We start from the raw sequence: 5,635 nt of genomic DNA, 5'->3' as shown, positions 1-5,635 counted from the left end.
TCCAATAACCATTATAAAAACATAATCACAAACGGTACCATCACTCCCCATTACTAACTGTCACTGGTCTCTGGCTAGCAATCATTCTTTATCGGTGCAGTGGGTAGGTATTTTCAACTGACTTTGTTCTTCTATGACATTACAATCGCCGCTGCGTCACGATGTGATGTACATGTATAACGGACCTCCAATTTGTAATGTATGTGATGTATAAACTGACTTTAGACCGTTTAATATTGGCGATGACAAGGTATCACCGACGCTGACATTTTCTGACGCTAACTAGTATAACCCACCATTTGGACGGGTACAATTCAATTCAATTAAGAAACCGCGTACCTGTACAGTAAATAAATAAACCGCTTTTGATTTTTCGAAGTATTGATATCCACGAACAAAACTATACTATCATAGGTTGTTTAAAAGGAACTGCGTTCAATAACAGTATGAATAAATTTACTTCACAAACAAGGAAGTACATTTTTAACTTGTGAATGGTCGAACCCCAGTTATTCACAGTAACATGTGATTTGGATATTCTCGGAGCCTTCCTTCTTTATTTATTTATGAAATGACGTCACAAACTTTCAGATTCGCGCCAGTATGCGCGCCATGATTGATGATTGCTATTTCCACCGGTGTTATCTTTAAGTAACTTTAAGTTTAAAATAGGAAGCACAGTACAGCCGAGGCAGCAGAAACCCTAATAATTCGCGAATCTCAATAGGGTTTTCTGTTTATCCACAATCATTTTCAAAGTCAATTTTATGAATTTATTGCTCAGCGGGTCCGAGTCCAAGAGTTTCTGAGTCCGGCTTTTGTGTGTCCGACAGGTTCACGGGCATTTGTTTTTTTCCACTTTAATATTTTTGATTTCTTGTTATTCCAGTTATTTTATTTAGGTATATTGCTGATTCTCCAGCATTACGTCATAATGCTCGGGATTCCATGAGAAGAGATCACTTCCGGAGTCACTGAGGTCCAACTTCCTTGTGGGTGACGGACGTATTTTGAGAGTGCTCTCATCAAAATTATTTTCGTTCGTTATCGGTGGTCATCTACTGTTGTAAGGTGAAACATTTTATATGTTTATATTTATTTACTTTTTCTTTACCTACTGTTGTAAGGTATTTTGAATTTGAATGTTTATGCCATGGCGGCTTATAATAAATTAGATTTACTGGACATTGGGTCTGAAATTACGGTCGCCAATGAGGATGAGTCAGTTTGTTCGGCTGGTCTTGTGGCTGACGAAATGTCAGTTCAACAGGCTATTGATGAAGGACGGAGTCAGTCTTTTCTCCTTCTGTCTGATTGTTATGGGTCTTCGATTAAGAAGAACTCTCAGTCTGTAGCCGTAGGCCATAGTGTTGATAAAAAAGATAAGGACAAAGCCGTTAGACCGAAAGCAATTCCAAAAATTTCTCGTCGAATTGTTAGGTCAAAGAGCTCAGGTTCAGCTCAACCAGAGACTTTATCTGAAAGTCATGTCGATCCTGTCATGACAGAGTTTTTAGAGATGAAGAAAAGACTTGAGGCTTTAGAGTCTCAATATTTGCAAAGTGATAATGATCGGTTCGATCTTGGTCAGCAGGATCAATGTGATTTTGGTGATGAGCTTAATGCGTCTGACCAATTTGCGGCTATTTTTAACCAGGATTTAGACCGTAATAATAATAACGTCCAGTTACATGAGGACAATGATTTTATGACCTGTATTAGGTCAGAGATGGAGGGTCTAAAAAATGTCGGACCCCCAATTAAAAATCAACAGTTAGCGCAAGCTGTTGATAAACTGATGACGGGGTTTAGTGGTGAAAATTCAGATATTAAAAAGGATTTATTTGAAAAATTAGAGAAATCCGTTAGGCAGTATGCTTGTCCTGAGAATATTCCAAGTTTGGCCGTAACTAAAGTGAATCAGCCAATTTGGTCGAAGTTAAATAAAGATTCGGCTACTTTTGATTTAAAATGTCAAAAAATTCAGAATTATAACCTTAGAGGTATAACTGCGGTCACACAAGCTATGGATCTTTTATCGGGTCCGGACCCTTTGGACAAAAAGACGTTAGGTATGACGTTGTATCACTCTTTGAGTCTTCTTGCGCAAAGCAATTATGAGATGAATTTGAGACGTCGGGAACTATTGAAGCGTGGGTTCAACGACGTTTATAAGCCAATCTGGCTCCCCTCAAATCCGATTGGGAAAGAACTTTTCGGGGATCAACTTGATGACAAGTTACGAGACATAGAAAGGTCAAGTCGTATGGTTACGAAGATGGTAGATCGAGGTCGTGGGAACTATCGATCTAGAGGTTATGGGAACAGGAGATTCCAGCCATATAGAAGGCCTGCTTGTTCTAATTTCCCAAAACAGGATTTTTGGAAAAGAGGTCAACATCAGAGGAAATAGTAAGTTCCCAATTATCTTCTGTTGCTGGCCGAATTAAACATTTTTTCTCTTTCTGGGAGACTTTAACTTCTGACAAATCAATTTTGAATTTGGTTTTGGGTTATAACATTGAATGGAATTCGGTGCCTCCTGATCAAATATTTCCACCGCGTTCTATTAGATTTAATGAAGTTGAAACTTCTGCTATTGACTCACTATTATCAGATTTTTTGAGTCGTGGAATTATTGAATTGGCTTCACCTGATAGGGGTCAATTTTTATCAAATATTTTCGTCGTTCCGAAAAAAGATGGATCATTCAGACTTATTTTGAATTTGACTTGTTTAAACAAGCATGTCAAGTATTATCATTTTAAAATGAACTCTTTGAAATCAGTTCTTAGTCTTATGACTCCTGGTTGTTTCATGGCCTCTCTAGATTTGAAAGATGCCTATTATTCTGTCAATATCGCTTGTAGTGATCGGAAATATCTTCGATTTATTTGGAAGGGTCAACTTTTTCAGTATACCTGTCTTCCGAATGGAATTTCATCGGCTCCAAGAATTTTCACCAAGCTTCTGAAACCTGTTTTTACTCCTCTCCGAGAATTGGGGTATATTTCTGTAGATTATGTTGATGATATTTATCTGCAAGGAGATGACGAGCCTTGTTGCGATGATAATGTAGGCCTTACAGAAAAACAATTGGTTAATTGTGGTTATGTTATTCATTCGGTTAAATCGGAAAAGAAACCTAGTACTCAGAGTAAATTCTTGGGATTTTGGATGAATTCCATTACTTGGAAAGTTTTTCTTGGTCAGGACAAAGTTCATAAGGTTGTGAATGAATGCAAATTATTATTAGATACTTCATTACCTTCATTACATCACATAGCCAAAGTTGTCGGAATTTTGGTTTCTGTTTTACCTGCTGTCCCTGAGGGGCCATTACATTATCGAGATTTAGATCGATGCAAAATTCAAGGTTTGAAACGGTTTGCGGATGATTACTCTAGGGTCACTCATTTATCTGAGAAGGCTAAAGATGATTTATCCTGGTGGATTAATAATGTTGTCGGGTCTTCTGCACCTATATCCAGATCGGCGCCTTCTATTTCCATGACTTGTGATGCCTCTAACACTGGTTGGGGTGTTGTTGTTAATTATCATCAAACATGTGGGCATTGGAATGCAGACGAAGCAATTCAGCACATTAATTATTTAGAATTGAAGCCTATTCTATTTGGTCTCAAAAGTTTTATTAACATTTTAACCAATAATCATGTTCTTGTTAAGTCTGACAATGCAGTTGCTATTGCTTATATATCTCATCAGGGAGGATCTAAATCAGAACTTCTTAATTCTTTAGCTGAAGAGATTTGGTGTTTCGCTCTGAAATTTAACTGTTGGTTAAGTGCAGCCTTTATTCCTGGCAAAACTAATTTTGAGGCTGACTTATTGTCTCGTCAATCTCTATTAAACAAAGAGTGGATGTTAAATCCAACTTGTTTCATCAATATTAGTAACTCCTTTGGAGCTCCTGAGATTGACTTGTTTGCTTCTGGTTTTGGTATGCTTTCCCTCCTTTTAGTTTAATTGGGAAATATTTAGTTAAAATTTGTGATGAGTCTAGCCATGGCATTTTAGTCGCACCCAATTGGCCAACTCAGACTTGGTATCCAAAGCTGATAAGAATGACTAATAAGTACTATGTTCTTCATTCCAGGTCAGATCTGTTGATACTGCCTCAGAAGCCTCAAGAGAAACATCCTCTTCACAAACAGCTGAGTCTGCTGGTGTGTCTACTTTAAGTTATAATTTGCGAAGAAGAGGACTTTCTCAACCTGCAATTCAACTTCTATTATCTTCATTGAGAGGCTCTACAATTAAACAATATGAGGCGTACTATAAACAGTGGATTGTTTATAATGTAAATAGAGGTTTGGACTATTCGAGTCCTACGCCTGAAGTTTTGGTAGAATTTTTAACTTTTTTGTATTCTAAAGGACTTTCCTTTAGCGCTATTAATTCAGCTCGGTCAGCTGTTTCTACGTTTTCTTTTGCATCCTGTAACGAAAACATTGGTTCGCATTCATTAGTTAAAAGACTTATGAAAGGTGTGTTCGAAAATCGTCCTCCTACACCGAAATATGATGAGACTTGGGATGCCGGGATTGTCTTAAGACATTTGAAATTGCTTGAACCAATCGAAGATTTGTGTTTATCTGATTTAACCAAGAAAACTCTATGTCTTATGGCTCTTGTTTCTGGTAAGAGGCGTAATGTTTTTAATCAACTTTCTATTAACCATATGAAATGGGAATCCGATCATGTTACATTCTCTTATGTTTCTCAGAAACAGGATCGACCAGGGAAGGTTATCAAACCGATTACATTCTACAAGTATTCCTTGGATCCTGATTTGTGTGTTTATCGTTATATTTCTCGATATCTTGATGTTACTCAATCTTTGAGGTCTGATGATGGGTTTTTCATAGCTACTGTGAAACCACATAAATGTATTACTTCTAATACTTTATCCAATTGGATTAAGGATGTATTATCATCTGCTGGAATTAATATTGAACGCTTTTCGAGTCATTCTACTCGGATGGCTTCTGCTTCTGCTGCATCCAAGTTATTACCTATTAATGTCATTTTGGACGCTGTAGGTTGGACTTGTGAATCAACTTTTGCCAACTACTACAATAAACCTATTATCGAGCCGTCCGCTAAACTTATGGCTGAGGCTGTTTTATCTAGAGCTTCGACTTTTTCATAATTTGGTATGTTCATTTTCTATATTAATTCAGGCAAAATTTCTTTGAAATCTCATGGAATCCCGAGCATTATGACGTAATGCTGGAGAATTAGAAAATTAAACGATACTTACCTTGGTAAGGAGAAGTTTGATTGTAATTCTATAAATTACGTCAGAGTGAGGGATTACATGCCCTCCCATACTTCTTATGCAGATTGGTCCCACCCTTTCTGACGTGTATTTATTTTTGAATTATTATGTTTATTTACAGCGATTGTTCCGCAGGTTATTTTGCCTTCATTGATGTGAATTGTGACTCCGGAAGTGATCTCTTACCATGTAATCCCTCACTCTGACGTAATTCGTAGAATTACAATCAAACTTCTCCTTACCAAGGTAAGTATCGTTTAATTTTCTAATCTGTTCATGAAATCAAAAGTGTCAATAAATAGATTTTGAATTGATCAAGTTCAAATCAAGGTC

Source organism: Tubulanus polymorphus, chromosome 3, assembly GCF_964204645.1.
Source record: "Tubulanus polymorphus chromosome 3, tnTubPoly1.2, whole genome shotgun sequence".
Classification (NCBI taxonomy): Eukaryota; Metazoa; Nemertea; class Palaeonemertea; order Tubulaniformes; family Tubulanidae; genus Tubulanus; species Tubulanus polymorphus.
This window is presented reverse-complemented; position numbering follows the sequence as displayed.